Source organism: Canis aureus, chromosome 14 (assembly GCF_053574225.1).
Source record: "Canis aureus isolate CA01 chromosome 14, VMU_Caureus_v.1.0, whole genome shotgun sequence".
NCBI classification, from domain to species: domain Eukaryota; kingdom Metazoa; phylum Chordata; class Mammalia; order Carnivora; family Canidae; genus Canis; species Canis aureus.
Genome location: NC_135624.1, coordinates 37,887,689 through 37,908,936, shown reverse-complemented (window position 1 = coordinate 37,908,936; position 21,248 = coordinate 37,887,689). Strand labels below are relative to the sequence as shown.

Here is a 21,248-nt window from a genome sequence, read left to right as displayed (position 1 = left end):
TTTCTAAGCCTGGGCCACCTTTTCTGTTGGGTGGAACCCTTGGTCTCCAGTTGTGGGCAGCTGTGAGAATTTGACAAGCTGACACCTGTCGTGGGATGGGCACAGGTGACCAGGCTCTGGGCCCGGTGCCTATGGTCAGTGGGGCCGGTTTCCTTGTCTTCTTTTCCCCCACCAAGGGCTGCACAGAAACGGGGCCACAGTGTCCGAATGTATTTCTTCCAGGGCTTCCAGCGGGATCGTCTCCATTGGTCACCACTCCTGTGTGGACAGGCCTCATCCTCTCTTGTTCACTGAACGTGTTGTACTCACCAGGCTCCAGCTCTCACAGCCACTCTGTGAGGTCAGGGTGCTTGGCCTCCTCTGCTAGATGGGGAGACTGGTGCTTTCCTTAGGGGCACGTGGTGTTTGTGCAGAGCTCCCTGAAAACTGGTGTGTCTGTCTCCAGAGGGTCATTAGAGGGGCTTCTTGTTGGGAGGGTCTCGAGCTCAGCTCCTGCTAGATCGTTCATGAAGATGCATTTGGCTTGTGTGGTCAGTGCTCTGTACATGGCCTAGTTCTGGGTTCTGGTTGGGGTCTATGGCTTTGGCTGGGTCTCCCATAGCCGGTCATGTGCCTCTGGCCTTTGATGGCCCTTTTATTCCTGAGGTGACCCCCTGCCCTCCCCAGGAGCTGAGCTTAGGACCCCTTCTCCTGGTCTTTTCCTCTCAGGCATGTGGGAAGTTAGCACACAAGGAAGCTGGGATCCTGACCTCTTCTCCACCTGTGTCCCACTGAGAGGTGCAAGGCCACAGGGTGTGTTCTGCTGTTCCCATGGGAGTCTGGTTGGAGTGAGATGCAGCATCCTGCTCAGGGCGTTGGTGGCACCCAGATCACAGGCCATTATGGGAGTGTGTGCAGACGTGTCTCCTGCCAGGTGCTGGGAAAGCACAACTGTTAATATCATCACTGTGGTTCTCTGTGTACTTCTCCAACAGAGACTGAGGAGCTGTCTCCTTCCAAGCAGGAGGAATTAAGTGGTGGTGCTGGAGCCCATCCAGCCACCCTTGCCTCTTTCTTCATGAGCAGTGTGTTCTCATGTTCCTTTAATCCCAGGCCAGTCAGTCGTGGTTTTTCTCCTGCACCAGGACATGATGTGACTGGCCTGTCGCCTCCAGCAGCTACGCTCCCATTTCCTCTTGACTCTTTTTCTCACCTGGATTGTTCCCAGTATGTTCAGACTTAACACCTGCCTTGGGGGTGGACCTGGGTGTATTGAGCACCTGTGTGCTTCTGAAAGGCACTGCCACTGAGGGGACAGTGTGCACACGTGCTGGGCTGTGTGACTGCACGCTGTCCAGTGTGAGGCACTATCTTTAGCTGCTGCTTCTGCTTGCCCTGCTCCTGAGGCTATGCAGGGGGTGGGCTGGAAGCCCATGTAGGGGCTTCAGGCCTCCTTCTCAGGCCACCAAGCTGAGCTGCTCACAGAAGAGCTGGTCGTTCTTCACAGCCAGTTCTGCAAGAGAACAGAGCAGTGCCCTGAGATGTAGGGGGAGCGTTTCCAGGCTTTTTCTGTACACATTTCTATTCTTCAGAATTAACCTACAGAATAAGGAACGTTTCCCCTGGTTTACAGATGAGGAAGTTGAAGTCCAGGGAGCAGCATGAAGTGTTCTGATCAGGCTTGTTGCTGGGGGAGCTCAGACCTGAACCCAGCGTTTCATTTGCAGCTCAGATTGAAGATTCAAAAAACCATTTATAACTTAGAGCTATTCTAAAAGCAGGTACAACTTGAATATGGACAGGGGGGCATTGAACAATAAACCTTTCTGTTCTTCCTCCATTCCTAGGTTCTTTAGAAAGTAAAAAATCAAGTATCATTCTCTGAGCATCTCCCAGACTTTGTGCCTTTTGGCAGATGTGCACTGTACTGCGTCTGAATGTCCTCTGCCAGCTGTTTCTGAAGGAGACACGTAGGAAAGGCTCCCCATGGCTGTGGACAGCAGGAGCTCCTGCTAGGACCCCTGGCATCCCAGCAGGTGTGACAGGCTTGGCTGGCAGGCTGGGGCGGCCACAGAGCCCAGTGTCCTGCTGGAGTCAGCAGGGAGAGCAGGGGCCCAGTGGCTGTGGAGAGTCAGCCTGTCTTCTGTCTTTCTAACCTCATCTTCCAGCGCCTGGAGCATCTTATGCAGGTGCTCCTTAGGTCGAATATGGGCTTGCCATATCACCTGAGCCCCACAGACCCTGTCTAGAACCAGTCCCAAATTCCTTTTCCTTCTGGTTAAAATTCCACTATTCTTTTGAGGATGGCCAATCTATGGACAGTCAACACTGTTAGAATATTAACTTAGTTCAAATTGTAGTCTTGGTGATAACTGCTTTTCATTTTTCACAGTTAAATAGACCAATATTGACTCAGAGTGTTCAGTGAGAGGCATGAGATGAAGGACATTACCAATCTTGGACTCCTCACCATGTTGGGGCATCCTCCTGGGACACCGTGGGTTTCGTCCACTGGAAGTCCACGAGCACCTGTCTTTGTTAGGCAGTGTGGTGGAAGCAGCGGGAGCCGGTGACTCCCCAACCCGGCATCCTCGTTTGCTGGTTTAAGGTCAGACCTGCTGCTCAGGCAGGTAGACTGTCAGCATGTCATCATGCACGCAGGAGGCCAGGGCACAGTGATGCCATCTGTCTGGGTCCCTGAGCCCGGGAGATGCAGGGCTATTGTCTCACCATTGATCTTCAGACGCCGTGTCTCTCCCTTTCTTTTTCTTGGCATCTGTGCTGGTGGGCAGGGAGTGACCAGAGGCAAGGACTTGAATGAAGCAGGTAGTCAAGTGTTTTGGCGGTGATGTGGCTCTTGTTTTATGGGTGAAGTTCTCTGCCCACATGCTGCATCTTTTGTTCTTAATACTAATGATTTTTTTGTGATGACTTACTACTCACTAATCCTAGGTTATCTTTGACTTTACTGTTTTCAGCTGACAGAGAATGTGACTCCTCTAATTTTTCTTATTTAGATAATCTTACTCTTTAGAGCGAATACCTCTTAGGTGAGTGTAATTAGGAATGCATATTTAGTGCACAAGGGATAATTTCCTTACACAGCTGTGCATTAAAAATAGCATCTGCAGGACTATAAGGTTTCCGTTTATAATAGAGATTTATTCTCCCAGAGGCCAGGAAGCCATAATCCTCGGAAAGCACTTAATATGAATGCTGAAGATATTCCATTCATTCGCTGACTCGGTGAGCAGTTACCGAGTGCCTTCACTGGGCAGCGTGCCAGGCTGTGAGCTGGCACCAGGGGACCACTTCACCTGGGGGGCTCTTGGGGGAGGGACCTCATATTTAAATGGGTCACTGTGCCTGTTTTTCCAGTGGTGCCATGGCTATATCTACTGGCGAGGACTTTAGAGTTGGGCAGATGTGGGATTGAATCCCACCGTTGGTGAGCTTTGGCATCCGTTGTGCAAGTGACAGTCCAGACTGCAGTTTCTGTGTTGACACATGAGAGGCTCTGCAGGGCAGTGATCGGGGTGGGATCTTGGGAGTTGTTGCCAAGGCATAATGCCGCATCCTGGTCTATGTGACCTTGTGGTTGTGTTACTGTTGTTACTGTAGCTCATCTGTTTGTGGCACAGCACCCCCCCACCCCCACCCGCCGCCCAATCCTGGCCCTAAAGGTGCTGGGGCTGAGGCTGTGACTGGCCTGCCAGGCTGTCCTGTTGGCCTCCACCAGTCTGTTTCCTGTTTCCCTCCCTAGCACCTGTCTTCTTCGTTCAGCTGGGGTCAGACCTCACACAGCAAGGATCAGCCTGGTTTCCTCTCTTTTCAAGCCTCTTCCAGAATAGCTGAGCCTTCTCCTTGTACTCTTTCAGCAGGATAGGGTAGCACAGTGTCCAGCATGGGGTGAATGCTCAGTAAATGTCTGCTGGAGAGTCCAGGCACGTGGCCCTCACTTGTCTACCAAGGAACAGTGGAGGGGTGAGGGTGTTTGGGTGGCAACCATGGCAGTCTTCGGTGGGTGGCAGGGTTCACAGGGTACCTGGCTACCCCCTGCCTGTACAATCTGAGTTGAGAACAGCAGAGAGGCAGGGGTGAGCATGGCGGGGTCTGCTTACCTATAGGAACAAGGTAGGTTGGAGGTCTGGCCTCACTGTGGCCAGATGGGCTCACTGGTACCCCCCACAGAATCTGCAGGTCCATGCCATTATGGGCAGAGCTGTTGTCACCTTCAGGGTGGGCTGGCAGGGCCTATGGAGAAGAGAGGGAGAGGATGAAGCCCTCAGAACACGTTTTTTGCCTGCATCTCACCAGTTAGGGAAGTCCACTTTAGCTCCCATCTCCAGGTGGTGGTTCTCAGTGTGTGATCTCTGAACCAGCATTCTGGAATCCTCTAGAAATGCAAATTCTCAGGCCCTCCCTGATCTGCAAATCGGAAGCACTGGTGTGGTGTTCCGTGGGACATGCCCCCTAATCCTCCTTCAGCTTCCTCTGGCTCCCCTGTAAAATGTGGCTGAGCTCTTCTATGAAGGATTTTGAAGCTTAAACTATGATGAATAAATAAAACTGATTTGGTGTTTTGTAGTAGGTGGTCATTAAAAGGCAATTTCCTTTCCTGTTGGTCAAGGTGAAATGTTCTAGAGGATCTCTAAAATGGGGAGCAGTTTAGAGTGGAGGAAGAATTTTGCTGTTTCTACTGCCTGCAGGAACACCTTTCTCTCTCTGTCTCCGTGCCCGGCTTTCACTCTGTTGGTGGAGACAACGGACATCTGCCCAAGATAGAGAGGATAGAGGCTCTAGGTGGTGGCTTCTGGTGCAGCTGAGCTGAAAGGTATTCCCTAAAGCAGTTGTTAAATTGATTCCCACTGTGGGGGTAAAGGACCGAGGTCCTGAGACAGGTGGTTCCTCACCGGGGCTGCTGTTTTGAAAGGCCTAGAAGTGCCTCTGCTGGCCAAGCAGGCAGAAAGTTTGTGTTTTCCCTTTAAAGAAAAGTTTTCTGGAGTGGGGAAAAAAAGCAAAGGCCAGAGGCTGGGAGAGCTGTTGAATCCCTGAGAAGGGCAGTAGAAATAAGTTAGATCAGGAGCAGCCCAGTTCCAGAGAAAGCAAACCTTACCAGACAGGAGGCTTTGCTGCGCTCACTGCCTTGCAGTCTGAGCAGCCTTCTCTGGCTTTGCCACCCTCTCCCCACTGACCACCCTCAGCAGGGTCTGTGCACGGGAGGAGGGGGCTTCGTAGGAGAGAGCACAGGCCTGGGGGTTCGAGTCCAGTGGAGCCCCCTAGGACCCTCTGGCCTGGGGTGAGTCCTTGAAATCTGACTGAGCCCCAGGTATTTCACCTGGCAAAGGGAAGTATGAACAGCCATGCCGAGGCTTTCCTGGGGGCACTGAGAGTCCGTTCCAGGGAGCACCTTCAAATATGTCTGTGCTCGGTAGGGTAGCTACATAGTCACAAGATTTTATTTATTTCTGAGGTCCAGGCTCTAGAATCATCTTCTATGTGTTAATATTTGCTTCAATGCTTTGTTTTGAAAAATTTCAAGTTGAAAGGACAGTGCAATGAACAACCATACTCTTGACCTTCCTCCTCCTGGGTAATGAAAGTACCAGTGGGGAGTAAACCAAAGACTTGATGTTGCTTCCCTCTGTTGTCCTCCCCTGGCTCTTGAGAACAGTGACCTTTCCCTTGATAACCACAGTGCCGTTGTCACACCCAGGAAATCGAATGTTGGTGCCATGATGTCATCTAATACACTTCCATATTTACCAAATAATGATTTGTTGAAGATCTTTTTTTCCTGATTGATAAAGAATGCATACTTTTTTTTTTTAAGATTTTATTTATTTATTTGACAGAGTGAGCACAAGCGGGGGAGGTGGGGCAGAGGGAAAAGCAGGCTCACTACTGAGCAGGGAGACCGATGCAGAGCTCCATCCCAGGACCCTGAGATCATGACCTGAGCTGAAGGCAGACGCTCAACTGACTGAGCCACCCAGGTGCCCCAAAGAATGCATAGTTTAATCTACAACACCTCCTTCTTCCAGCATAGCTTGTTTGAATATGTTTTCTGTGTTTTGCTTCACTGACAAGAGCTTGGAATAGATCTTCCTGCTTTCCTGGTGGCCTCTCCATATGGGACCACCTTGAGCAAGGGCCCAGTGAAGGGTTCTTTCCATCCCCTCCATAGGGGGTTGGTGTGATAGGAAGGGCCAGATCTGAACATGAGCCTTGGCCTTGGTCAGGTCAGTTGTCTGTTCCTTTCTGGATCTTGGGTTTCCAAGGTGAAAAACAAAACAAAAAGAAAACAGAAAACAACATTGCTGACTTGATTGTTTCTAAGGCTCCTTTTAAATTCTGACTTTTTTTTTTTTTTTTGGCTAAAATCACTGAAATTTTATTGTCAGAGCTTGAGAGGTGACTCAGGTCATCTTTGCTGTGCTGTGCAGCCCCAACAGCTGCTCACTATTGGAACACCTGTACTGAGCAAGAGCCCATCATTTCACAGGACTCTAGTGATTTTGACATTTCACTATATATATGTATGTATTTTTTTTTCCTGCTGGATGTGATGTATCCATGATATTGATCCTTATGTCTCCTTTTCAGGGGCCCCAGGATGGAAACCATCTGGGAGATGCCAAGTCTGTGTGTTTGGGGGGTGGGGGTGGAGCTGGCTCAGGTAATCCCAGTGGCTAAGGGCTTTATTTCTTCTGTTGCTGTTGTGGCTGCTTATTCTTGGAGACATTATGGACTGTGAAGTCCACCATGCAGTTGTATCCAAATTCTTACCTGGATATTGGCTTTACAAGATATCTGTTGAAGGTAATGTAGCCCTAGCATCAAAGGTCTCTACCTTTGAGTGGATATTTTTATTATGGTTTTGGGAGTCCTAAGCCAGGATGCCTTCCAAGGACTCCTTTGGAAGTGTCTGCATCACCATCTTCTTGATGTCATCAGAATTGGCCACCTCTAGACAGTAGGTTATATACATGACATACATGTTTGGCATGGGGACAAAGAAGGCCTTGCCAGTATGCACCTATTCAGGTCAGGAATGACCTTTCCACTTGACTACTGGCCTTGATAGTGCCAGTGGATGCAGGCACGATGTTCTGAGCAAGGCCATGAAGCTACACTTTGTCAAAGGGGTCACCCAGTCCTTTGGGAAGCAGTGTTCGTATACCCTGGTCATGAGTCTCTCCACCATGCCATAATTGTCATGGGTAATCTTGGCTAGAGGGGCTTGGGTGGAAGGTAGTTAGTGGTAGATTAGGCATTGCTGATAATCTTGAGGGGGGTTGCATGCTTCTTGTGACTTTCAAGGAGGGAAGAGAAGAGATGGTTCTACTCTTGAGGTGAGTCTCGTACTTTTCAAGATAGCTGTATAGACTCCACAATATATTTAGCATTAGCATCACTCCATTTGATGTTGATGCTAGTGGGTTCCTGTTTCTGGGAGATAGATACAGGGTTATCCTTTGATCACAAATTTTCTGTTTGCAACCTGGATGAATCTTTTAGATTTGTGATGGGTGGAATCATACTGCAGGGGGCAGACCATGCAGTTGTTAAATGAAAAGATCAATGAAAAGGTCAATGCAGAGATCAATGATGGACACTGTGTCCACTCTTCCAGAGTTCAAAGCAACCCTGGATAGAACAGGTGTCTAACACATCCCAATCCATGTACTCTGACCTTCATCGTCAGGTCTTAGAGATGTGGCTGGCATGATAGCAAACAAGTGTAGCTTTCTACTAAGCAGAGTGGATCAATGAGCATCTACTATGAACCTTCCATATGCACAGACATCCTTAAGTCTTTTGTCAAAACATGGAAGTGAAAACTAGGGAAGAACAAGTCAAATATACTCCATGGTTTAATGACTGGAACATAAGTTTTGGATTTAAATACAGCTGGCATTTTAACTACTGGGCACATTAAATCATTCTGTTTAAGTTTCCTTACCTATAAAAAAGTGGGTAATAGTTACATTGTTTTAAAAGCCTCATTCAGGGAAACACATGGATACTGAGAGGCCTCCCCCCACCCCCCCATTTGCTGGTATGCTTAAAGCTCCTCCAAATAAGAACCTGGCTACTTAATCCTCATTAACAAAAAAGTATCCTTCCTTCTCTGTGAATTAAGCCTTTCTGATTCTTGTACCTCTCTTGAGTAAACCATAATTGCATTCCAACCATTTGAGTAAATGAACTCCACGTTTTCATCCTTGGTTAACAGACCTCACGGCCCCTTGTCTATTAGAGCAGCAGCATACAGTGGAACTGGAGGGATTGTGATTCCACTCTCTAAGGCTGAAATGCTATTAAGGACTTAATGAAGGTGCAGCAGTGTGAGGGAGGATGCCAGGGCTAATGAGATCAAAGACAGACTTGTCACAGATTTAACATTGGATGAGATCTCACCGTGCATTTGATTTGGGGCCAGGATTCTAAGATGTGGATTTGAGCTCTTTCTTTCTTCCACACTGATGTACTCCGCTTTCCATGAGTACCAGGTGCCAGGGTCTAATGTTGGAATGCTGTGAGTCCTGTCTCTGTGGACCCCCAATGGAGGTGAGAACAGGCCCACTCCAAAGCACCAAGTTGTGTCCTGTGGAAGGGGGCACAGGATGCTGCATGCCTCCAAGGAGGGGAGTGGTGCCTGCCTTTCCCCTGACTCTGAAGGTGGAGACTGGCCACGTGAATCTGACAGAGTTGAGCATATACTGGCACATTTTGTTTCCTCCCAAGATTGCTTTGTGCCCCTCCCTCTCTCCTTAGTGTTTTTGCTTGACCCTACCCAAGGCCACTATCATACCTGGTGATGGGTGTTTTTGAATGAGGGTGGCTGCCCCTCTCTTGAATCAGTTGCTATGTGTTCTGCTGCTGCTGCTGCTGCTTTTTTTTTTTTTTTTTTTTTGGTAGTCTGCTCTCCTAGCAGTGTGCATGATAAGCCAGGGTCACATGTCTGTCCACTCACATCCTATGTTTGTTGATTATTCATTGGAGATGTTCTCCATATGCACTATTGTCAACCCAGACATGAATAAGACCTAACCTATTCATACCAGAAGAAGATACACATCTATCAGAATATTCATAATTTAGAAAAACTGATAACATCTAATGTTGGCAAGGATGTGGAGCAACTAGAACTCTCATATGCTGTTAGTGGGGATGTAAGACGGTAAACCCAATTTGGAAAACTACAGATCTTATTAAATGAACTACACATCTGCCATAATGACCCAAAAATTTCACACCTAAGTATTTATCCGAAAGAAATGGAAACATGTATCAACAAAAAACTTGCATAATAATTTTTTAGAAGATTTTATTTATTTACTCATGAGAGACACACAGAGAGAGGGGCAGAGACACAGGCAAAGGGATAAGCAGGCTCCATGCAGGGAGCCCGACGTGGGCTCGATCCCTGGTCTCCAGGATCATACCCTGGGCTGAAGATGGCGCTAAACCGCTGAACCACCAGGGCTGCCCCAAGAATTTTTTTTTTTTAATGCAGCTTGATTTCTGTTATCCTCAAATTGGGAACAACTCACATGCCTATGAATTGGAGAATGGATAAACAGGGGATCCCTGGGTGGCGCAGCGGTTTGGCGCCTGCCTTTGGCCCAGGGCACGATCCCGGAGATCCGGGATCGAATCCCACATCGGGTTCCCAGTGCATGGAGCTTGCTTCTCCCTCTGCCTGTGTCTCTGCCTCTCTCTCTCTGTGACTATCATAAATAAATAAAAACAAAAAAATTAAGAGAATGGATAAACAGATTGTGCTATACTTATACAATTGGAATACTACTGAGGAATGAAAAAGTATATCTGCAGCTGTCAAAATATGTATCCATTATACACAATAACATAGGTAAATATTGGAGACATGTTGCACAAGGGAAGCCAGCTATAAAAGAGAACATACCATATGATTCTATTTATGCGAAATCCAAGGGAAGGCAAATCTAATCTGTGGTAAACATTTTCAGAAGAGTGGTTGCTCATGAGAGTGTCTGTCTTGGATTAGAAGGGGGTACAAGGGAGCTTCTCTGGCTGGTGGAGGTGTTGTGTGTCTTTATTAGGTTGACAGTTACATGGGGAATATGTTTATCAAAACTTGTATACTTGGCTGTACCTTTTCACTGTATATAAAGTTCACCTCACACCAAAAAGAAAATATTAACAAATACCAGACTCCAGTTGGTAGATTTGCTCTTTGTAATAGTATGTATTAGCAATTATGACACTGCTTTCTGTATATTTTATGTGTGAGCAATTAAGTAAATACATTGAGACCTCCATTAAGTAAATACATGGGACCTCCATTTCTCACAATTAAAGAAGGTTGCTACACATGTGGAAAGGGAAGAAATTTAAATGAATTTTGTGTAAGTTTGGAACTTGAGATTTCACTATGAACTCCCAGTGTGTGGTATATTCCTGTATCATTGTCCGTATATACACCTGTGTCTACATAAAAATTGAAGCAGAAATAAGTGTCAACGTGTGTGTGTGTGTGTGTGTGCGCGCACACGCATACATAGGCACAGGCATATGCACACACCTCAGGTTTATTCACTGAAAAAGCCTCGAAGCAAGAGCATCTTAGTTGCAGTGAGCGCATCTAGCACCCATTTCTTGTTATCATTCCCCACAAAAATGATCCAGTCTTCTTCAGAGAAATGGCTGATTTCTAGGGCAGGGAAAATATAAGATGATCCTAGAATATCCTGTTGTTCCATAAAGTAAGGGATTGCTTAAAGATCAATGAGAGCATGTCACAGGATAGAGCAGCTAGATCGAACAGATGCCAGATCTGGGACAATCTGTGTGTCAGCATGAGTAATGATAGTAACAGATTATAACCCATTGAATAAAAACAAGAAGCCATTTATCCATGTGGATATTAACCAAATAAATGGGGAAGAAAAACCTCTTACAGTAGATTGGCATCTAATAAATGTGAAATGAATGATGATATTAGAAGTCTATCAGTGGATGCTGTGCTAGTGGGTGAAAATTTAATGAGGAATAGGCATTTACCAATTCTCAAAGCATCTCCACACAAATTACTTATTGATTACAAGGGAAAATATAGGAACTAAAGAGAGGAGAAACCTTGCAGACGTTATCTTATCATACTTATCTATATATTTATATGAAATGGAGAATTATAAAACAATGGGATAAAATGTGAACAATTTTTGAATTAGGTAACAGGGAGGGTGTTTTTACTTTCAACTTTTCTGTCAATTTGAGATAATATTGCAGTTAAAAGTTTAAAAGATACTCTTTAAAGTAGAAGAAAATAGAATTATATTTTATGTTTGTCCTTCTCCGATTGACTTAATTCACTCAGCATAATACCCTCCAATTTAGAGTGTGGGGAGTGTTTCCAACTATGACTCAGGAATTCTGAAAAAAAAGTGCAAGAGACATATAAGATTGATGCATTAACTAGAAGAATAGTAACTATTTCTGCAAGGCAAATAAACAGTGCCAAAGATGGTGTCCAACTGTGAAAAATATTTGAAACTTCTATCACAGGCAAGAAGTAATCCCCTTAATGTATAAAACCTAGAAGTCTGGAAGAAAAAGAACTGATAGGTCAATTGCAAAAAAAAAAAAAAAAAAGTGAAATGATATGCATGTAAACTTCCCAAAAAAAGATGTGAAAATGGCTGCTTTTCTTGTACCCCAAATCAGATTTCTGACTTGGTCTTTTAACAGTCCTGGGACATAGCCCCCTCCACGTGAACCTGGTGTCCCAGCCCTTCTCGGCCACCAACGGACTGCTGTACCTCTTGAGTATGAGCCATTATGATGGCTGATGTTGCTTAAACCCATTCGTGCTATTGTGGATGTACTATTTAATTTGTAGTCACTTGGCATCTTTAAGGCATAATTAACACTGAAGACAGACTTTGGCTGAAAGTGCTAATTAACTGGAAAGTAATGGTATGGCTCTCATTTGTATGTTTCATTGACCTTAAGTAAACCATAGAGCTGGTCTCTTGGGAATGAACCCCAGCTGGGACCTCTGGTCCTGAATGTTTGACTTATTAAGTGGATCATATCACAGCTATTAATCTTGTGTCCTATCACAGAAATAGAGCAGAAGGAAATCTGTGGTGACAGATCCAATTAGGGTCTTTAAAAATTAGAGATCTATATCTTAGGATACTGTACAAGGGTGATGGTTTCTCTCTGGCAAGAGCCTTATTTAGATTAGAAATCATGAAACATTAGTAATACAGAATGAATAATAAGAGTTCATTTATGAAATGGTAAGAACCTTAGGTGTTACCTGGCACAACTCTGATTTTACGGATGAGGATATGGGGAACTGGAGGACGGATACGACTTTTCCAAGATCATGTGAAGTTTTAATTGTGGTAAATCAAACTCCATTTTATGATTTTTGCTGTAAAACCTGGGAATCCTGAAGAAGCACATTTGTACTGAGACAGAAGCAGTCCCACATCAGTGTGGTCCACACTGTTACTTGGAGTCTTTTGTTTTAATGTTTGCAAGTGATTGTGTGTCTATAAATGGTCAGAAATCAACTTTGAGTGTAAATTGCTTTCTGTAAAATGCAGCCACACTAACTACAGTTTGAAGAGTTTGGACACATGAATATCATGTAACCACCATCACCACCACCACCACCACCACCAGGATATAAAATATACTCATTACCCCCCCCCCCAGAGTTTCCCTTACCCCCTGTTACAGTCAATCCTTTCTTGCCCCCAACCCCAGGCGACTACTGATCTGCTCTTTCTCACTCAAGACTAACTTTTTCCAGCATCTCCTATACAGGCAAGCATACTGTATAGTGCACTACCTCTTTCACTCTGAATAATGTTTTTGAGATTATTCCATGTTATGTGTATCAGTAGTTTGCTCCATTTTGTTGCTGAGTAGCATTCCATTTTATGGATGTACTGTGATGAATCTAGTCACCCACCTCTTCTTGGACATTGAGGTTATTTCCATTTTGGGATTATTATGAATAAAATTTCCACGGACATCTACATACATGCCTTTGTGTGCATATGTGTTTTTATTTTTCTTGGTAGGAATTTTATTGCTGAATAATATGTTAATTATTTAAATTTTCTTAAAGACTAGTTGTTTCCTAAAGTGATTGTAATATTTCATATTACTACCAGCAATTTCTGAGAGTTCTAATAGATTCCTTAGAATTTTTTTTGTACATAATTGTGTTATCTGTGAGCAGACAGTTTTACTTCCTTTCTGGCATATATTTCTTGAATTTCTTTTTCTTACCTTATTGAACTTGCTAGGATTTCAGGTACATTGTTGATGGTAGTAGTGATAGCTATGTCCTAGCCTTAATCCAGATTAAAATCTGAACACTTAGTTTACCATGAGATGTGGTATTAAACTTCACAACGTTGGGTGTCTGGGTAGCTCAGTGGTTGAGCTTCTGCCTTTGTCTCAGGTCATGATCCCAGGGTCCTGGGATTGAGTCCCGCATTAGATTCACTGTGACGAGCCTGCTTTTCTCTCTGTCTCTCTCTGTGAGTCTCTCATGATTAAATGAATAAAATCTTTAAAAAACCCTGCAAAATGTTTTCATGGGTACTTTATAGATTGAGGGTATTCTTTTCTATGCCTGCTTTGTGGAGATTAAAAAAAAAAAAACCCTTAAGTTGGTTTGAATTTTGTCAACTGTGTTTTCTGATGCTATCGAGATGATCATATGGCTTTTCTTTTTTGTCTGGTAATATGGTGAATGACATTAACTGATTTTCTGATGTCATACCAGTCTTATAGTATTGAGATAAACTTACTTGGTTATGATGTATTTTTCTTCCTATCTATTACTGGATTTAGGATTTTTACATCTAAATCTATGAGGGATATAGGTCTGTGGTTTTCTTTCCATGTAAACCCTGTATTACTTTAGTATTTGGGTAAGACTGCCCTCATAAAAAGAATGGGGACATTTCTTCTATTTTCTGAAGGTGTTTGAATAAAACTGTATTATCTCTAACCTAAGGTTTTGATAGAATTCAGTGGGGAAACCACTTGGGGTTTAGCTTCTTTTAGGAAGGCTGTTTTCAGTTGTGAATCCAGTGTCCTTAGTTGACAGGAGGCTCTTAGCTTTTCTTTTTTTTTTTTCCTGGTTCCGTTTGGTAATGTGTTTATTTAAGTTGAATCTATTGGCACTAAATTGTTTGCACTATTTTATTATCCTTTTAATGTGTGTAGGATCTCTCCTGACATTCATTTTCATTTTTGATACTGTTGTTCTCCTCCTCCTCCTTCTTTCTCCTCTTCCTCTTCCTCCTCTTCCCCTCCCCCATTTTTGATACTGGTAATTAGTTGTTTCCTCTTCTTCTTCCTCCTCCTCCTCCTCTTTCTTCTTCACCAGCCTGACAGAGGATTGTCACATTTATTGATATTTTCAAGAACTAGACTTCATTTTTCTCTATTTTCAATTTAATAATTGCTTAATTCTGCTTTTCCTGCTGAGATGTTGTTGCTTATACAACTCCTGGCCTTCCAGGTCTAGTAGTCTTCTGTATCTCCATATATCCTAGGACACCTCTCTGTAACATACAACAGTTTATCTAAAGATGTCTCTGGGCTTATGTCTTTAACTAGACTTGAGTCTGTGTAGGTGGCATCATGTCTTGTGCCATCATCCTATGCATATAATAGACATTTTTTAGGGTTTGAGTGAGTATATGAATGAATGAATGAATGCTCTTCTGAATGGTTTGCAAAAATGGCAAGAGAGTGGGCTGTGCAGCCTTGTGGTTCTGCATTGAAATCTTGGTTGCGCTGCTTCCTGGGTATATGGCCTGGGTCAGCCATAATAGCTCTTAGCCTTGTTTAAGAAAACAGGACTTTCCTTGTAGGATTCTTAAGAATGTTAGAATCAGTGTGTATAGATTATTTTATCATAGTATTTTGTACCTAGTAGGGGCTCAATAAAACATATTGAAAGACCTTTTATAGCCTCTGAAAGACCTTTTATTTTAGCTCAAATAATAAGTAGTATGCCTGGAAGTTTTTTTTTTTTTTTTTCTTTTCTTTAGTTTCTTGCCCATTACTGATTTCTGTTATGTCTTTTCCAAGTAAGGACCTCAGCATACTCTGAGAAGGGAAAGTCTCATGGTAGAAGTAGCACATTGCTTCTCAGTATATTGTAATTGAAAAAAGTTAAGGCATCCTGTGTCTTTTACCTTACCAACTCACTTTCTGTTTTTATTAAAATTTTCTAATCTTATAGGGCCAACAAAAGTTTTTCTTTTTTTTTTAATGAAAGAAGAAAGGCAATAATACTGAATAATTTCACAATTTTTTTGAAACCTACCATTTATATTTAAAATTTAAATTCAATTAATTAACATATAGTATACTATGAGTTTCAGAGGTAGAGGGTCAGGGATTCATCAGTCTTATATAATGCCCAGGGCTCATCATATCACATGCCCTCCTTAATGCCCATCACCCAGTTACCCCATCCTCCACCCTGTCTACTCCAGGGACCCTCAGTGTATTTCCTATGATTAAGAGTCTTTTATGGTTTGTCGCCCTCTCTGATTTCATCTTGTTTTATTTTTTGTTCCCTTCCCCTATGATCTTCTGTTTTGTTCTCTTAAATTCCACATATGAATGAGATCATAATTGTCTTTCTCTGATTGACTTATTTCGCTTAGCATAATTCCCTCTAGGTCCACTCATGTCATTGCAAATGGCAAGATTTCTTTTTTTTCAATGTCTGAGTAGTAGTCCAGTTCTCACAAAAATCTTTAATTTGCTTTGATTTTTATAAATTATTTCCCCATAATCATATTTTCCATGATTCTTTACAGAGCCAAAGACCTAGCCAATTCCAAGAAAATAGTAACACAGACTATTTCTTCTTTGTCATATAGTACTTGATTGTTATGTAACCCTGTGAATTTTTTGCTGCATTCCTAGGTGATTTCTATTACATCATTCCCTGGAGGTGATTTTTAAATTTACCTTAATATACAAAGTCTGGGGGCATCTGGGTGGCTCAGTTTGTTCAGCATCTGCCTTCAGCTCAGGTCATGATCCCCGGGTCCTGGGATTGAGCCCCGTGTTGGCTCCCTGCTCATCGGGGAGCCTGTTTCTCCCTTTGCCCCTCACCCTGCTCCTGCTCTCTCTTGCTCACTCTCTGTCTCTCAAATAAATTAATCTTTAAAAAATTAAAAAAAAAAAAAACACCTCGTGTGTCATTTGTGCAACTTCACAGATTTGGGCATTTCAAGGCCATTATTCAGAATATTCCTTTCCCTGACCACATGCCTGCAGTTTGAGAAAACTGCCATGTGTGTGTTGGTTGTTGGGTTGGCTTTGTTTACCAGTTACTTAATTCAGATACTCATTCACTCAGTGTTTACTGAGCTTTCTGAGATCAGGGACTATACTTTATTTATCTTGTTTTAAGCATGAAGCCTGGCATCCAGAAAGTACCCAGAAGTGCTTGAAAAAAATAGACCAAACAAATAAAAGTCAGTTGTATTCAGAAGGTTGTTACAGAAAGGCTTATTGGGGGGTACCTGGGTGGCTCATTCAGTTAAGTGTCTGCTTCGTCTCAGATCATGATCTCAGGGTCCTGGGATCGAACCCCATGGTGGACTCCCTGCTCAGTGGGGAGTCTGTTCCTCCCTCTCCCTCTCCTTCTGCCCCTCCCCCTGACTTGCTCTTTCATTTGCTTGTCCTCTCAAATAAATAAAGTTAAAGAAAGGCTTGTATGTGGGGGATCTTGTCATTTGCTGCTGATGACGGATTTTTTAAAAAGTATAAGAAATATTCACAAGAAATCAGCAATCCTTTTGAGATGACAGGGCAGTGCCTTATGCTATGGGAAAAGCATTTGGGATTTTGGTGAGTGTAAAATATTGTCTTTGGGTGTTAAAAAATATTCTGTATTTCCCTGAGCCCTTTTATTTTATTTTTTTATAATAAATTTATTTTTTATTGGTGTTCAACTTGCCAACATACAGAATAACACCCAGTGCTCATCCCGTCAAGTACCCCGCTCAGTGCCCGTCACCCATTCACCCCCACCCCCCGCCCTCCTCCCCTTCCACCACCCCTAGTTCGTTTCCCAGAGTTAGGAGTCTTTATGTTCTGTCTCTCTTTCTGATATTTCCCACACACCTCTTCTCCCTTCCCTTATATTCCCTTTCACTATTATTTATATTCCCCAAATGAATGAGAACATATAATGTTTGTCCTTCTCCGATTGACTTATTTCACTCAGCATAATACCCTCCAGTTCCATCCACGTTGAAGCAAATGGTGGGTATTTGTCGTTTCTAATGGCTGAGTAATATTCCATTGTATACAGAGACCACAGCTTCTCTATCCATTCATCTTTCGATGGACACCAAGGCTCCTCCCACAGTTTGGCTATTGTGGACATTGCTGCTATAAACATTGGGGTGCAGGTGTCCTGGCATTTCATTGCATCTGCATCTTTGGAGTAAATCCCCAGCAGTGCAATTGCTGGGTCGTAGGGCATGTCTATTTTTAACTCTTTGAGGAACCTCCACACAGTTTTCCAGATTGGCTGCACCAGTTCACATTCCCACCAACAGTGCAAGAGGGTTCCCCTTTCTCCACATCCTCTCCAACATTTGTGGTTTCCTGCCTTGTTAATTTTCCCCATTCTCACTGGTGTGAGGTGGGATCTCATTGTGGTTTTGATTTGTATTTCCCTGATGGCCAGTGATGCAGAGCATTTTCTCATGTGCATGTTGGCCATGTCTATGTCTTCCTCTGTGAGATTTCTGTTCATGTCTTTTGCCCATTTCATGATTGGATTGTTTCTTTGGTGTTGAGTTTAATAAGTTCTTTATAGATCTTGGATACTAGCCCTTTATCTGATATGTCATTTGCAAAAATTTTCTCCCATTCTGTAGGTTGTCTTTTAGTTTTGTTGACTGTATCCTTTGCTGTGCAAAAGCTTCTTATCTTGATGAAGTCCCAATAGTTCATTTTTGCTTTTGTTTTTTTGCCTTCGTGGATGTATCTTGCAAGAAGTTACTGTGGCTGAGGTCAAAAAGGGTGTTGTCCTGAGCCCTTTTAAAGTGAGAAGTGTAGAAGTCCTCTTGGATAAGGCATGCCTTTATCTGGGTCATGAGGGAAGATAACATTTATGTAGGTGGAGAGAATCAGTGAGAGCATCCCTGGTAATACAAAAGTTGGAGGGAAGTTGTAAACCTATAGGTGTGGATGATACCCTGAAGAAGGGTGGGAAGTGAGCTTTTAAAATGGCATGAAAAGGGCAGCCCTGGGTGGCTCATCGGTTTAGTGCTGCCTTCAGCCCAGGCTGTGATCCTGGGGACCTGGGATTGAGTCCCACGTCAGGCTCCCTGTATGGAGCCTGCTTCTCCCTCTGCCTGTGTCTCTGCCTCTGTCTCTCTCTCTCTCTGTGTCTCTAATGAGTAAATAAAATAAATTAAAATAAAATAAATTGGCATGAAAGGCTCAAAGAGACATCTCTTCAAGGCTGACAATAAGTGGCCAGTAAGCACTTTGAAAGATGCTCAGTATCATTAGTCATTAGGAAAATGCAACTCAAAATCAAAAAGAGATGGCATTTTACACCCATTAGGAGGACTATTATAAAAAACAAACCAGCCTACAAAACAGAAAATAACAGATGTTGACAAGGATGTGGAGAAATTAGATCCCGTATGCACTGTTGATGGGAATGTAAAATTATCCAGGAACTGTGGAAAATGGGATGGTGATTCCTCAAACAATTAAATACATGTAAATAAATGAATACCCAAAGGATTGAAAGCATCATCTCAGGCCTGATATCTGTACACCCATGTTCATGGCAGCATTATTCACAATATCTGAAAGGTAGGAGAAACCCAGGTGTCCATCAACAGATACCTGGGATGAACAAAATGTGGCCTCTGCGTGCAGTGGAGTATTATCCAGCTTTAAAATGGAAGTTACAACATGTATGACCCTTGAAGACATGCAGCTGAGTGAAATAAACTAGTTATGAAAGGACAAAAGCTAGGGGTCTTTTTACATGAGGTTCCAAGAGTCCTCAAATTCATAGAGACAGAACAAGCATGGTGGTATCAAGAGTTGGGGGAGGTTGGGGGGGATTAAGTGTTTAATGGGGACATAGTTTCAGTTCACGAAAATGAAAAAGTTGTGGATATGGACAGACGGTGGTGATAGTTGCACAACTGTGCAGATGTACATCATGCCATGGAACCGTAACTTAAAAATGGTTGAGATGATAAATTTTATTATATATATCTTATGATAAAAAATGGGGGGAGGGTAAAAAAATAGCACTGAAATGCATTTCCCATTTCTTCCCATTTTAAGCCATGTTGCCTCAGGGTATCAGATGGTGAGGTTACAGAGGGAGAAAGGGATTTGTTTAATGAATGTCTACCTGTTCTTTGGCTACATTTTCTCAATGAATCTGCGCTGAAGTCTACCAAGCTAGGTATTCACTATTGTCCCCATGTCACAGTGGAGAAGCAGGCTGAGAATGGAGGGAACACGTGCCCAGGGTCTCCTGGAACCAGGGGGTCACACTTAGCTTCACTGACCCCCAGACCTGTTCTCTGCCCACTGCACGGTGGAGTCTCTCCACTCTGGCCTTCACACAGGACAGTCCTCGTCCTCCTTCAGATGCCCTTCCTATGACAACATGCACATATATAGGTTGTGTTCTTCATTTTAAAAAAGACTGTAGCTGTGGCTGCCTCTGCACTGGAAGAAAGACATAGGGCAATGAAAGACGCGGATCGAAGGCTAAACACTGTGTCTTGCCAGGAAGGGTTACCGACAGGACTCTTGAACATAGAGAGGAAGGCAGGTAGCTCCTCCGGTCCTTTTGGAAGCGTGGCTTCATTTTGCTCTGAGCAGGCGGCAGGATACCTGGGCCCCACCAGGTGCACGTGGCTGTGAAGCCCTGGGTGGCGATTGCCTGAGCCACACCTGTTTGTCTGCGCTCAGGGTGCTCTGACTTCCACGAGTGTCATCCATAATCAGCTGAAGGCCAGACACGAGCACTTGCTCAGACCTGTTTACCCATAGCTGGGCTGCAGCAGTGCGAGCTCTGGCCCTTCTTCCTGAAGTCTGCCTTCCTTGGATTTTCCTAACACCGGCCTTTTGTCTCTTGTTGCTGGTGCTTTTAAAGGTGTCGTATCTGTGACACATACCCTAATGCAGATCATTAAGATCTACTCCCGTTTTCTTCCTACAGTTTATCAGCAAGCTTTTCTTCGTAAGGAACCACATAGTAAATATTCCAGTTTTGCTGGCCATAAATGGTCGGTGTCATATGTTCTTTGTTTTCTGTTGTTGTTTTACAACCTTTTAAGACTGTAGAAACTGTTCTCGGGGCTGTAGTTTGCTGATGCCTGTGTTAGAACTTTACTGTGGAAGGTTGAGTCACTCTAGTGAGGAACTGAGCTGGGTTTGAGATTTCTTGTTGCTATAGTTACTTGGGTGCACCACAGGCTGCAAAATTCCTCTGGTGTTGTCTTGTGTGGGGGGAGGAAATAGGGGCTGCTGAGTGCCAGGAGCTTTTCCCAGAACTCTCATCCACCATCCTCAGCCCTCTATGCATGCCACCACCATGGGTGGGGTCTTTCCACACCTTTGTTCCTTCCCCACTGGTGCTGGTGCCAGGAACAGATGGGGCTTCTCTGCTGTCCTGGTCCTGTACTGTGCACCTGGGTCTCATGTGTTGGGCTCCCTGGGCATCCCTGCTCCTCCCCCACATAGCAGCCCATCTCTGCCTAGTATCTGGTGTGCCTTGTGGATAAGTGGGTTTCCAGCTCTGCTCACTGGTGGGACATCTCTAACATCGCCGGTGCAGGATTCTGGCTCAGGACTAGCTTTTGCCTTTCTCCTCACTAAAATGGATATTTATCCCTGCCTTTGTGCCCTTGACATTGTTTGCCCCTCCTCCAGCAGCTTAGGGTTTTGCTTCAGAGGAGAAAGAAAGGTGTGGATGAGGATGAGAGGGGAGTGTGAGGTTGGGCCTGGGGTTTTGGTTTCTTACCTTTCCTTCATTGGCTACTGAGGAAAGCTCTTCCTCCGGGCCTGTGCTACTAAGGAAGACTCCCTCTGTTCTGCTGCACCGTGGCCAGTCCTTTGTGTGTTTACCCTGGGAGGTCCATGGTGAAGAGCCTGGAGGGGGTGGGAACTACCTTCTGGTCTGGGTTTCCAGGGGAGGTCTCCACTATTATTAGAGC

At 44.0% G+C, this 21,248-nt stretch overlaps 1 protein-coding gene across 7 annotated transcripts in view; it reads left to right on the top strand.

Moving 5' to 3' along the window:
• The window catches only part of TRAPPC9 (trafficking protein particle complex subunit 9), a 547,275-nt gene that overhangs the window by 325,593 nt on the left and 200,434 nt on the right, over nt 1–21,248 (top strand). The window lies entirely within an intron of this gene.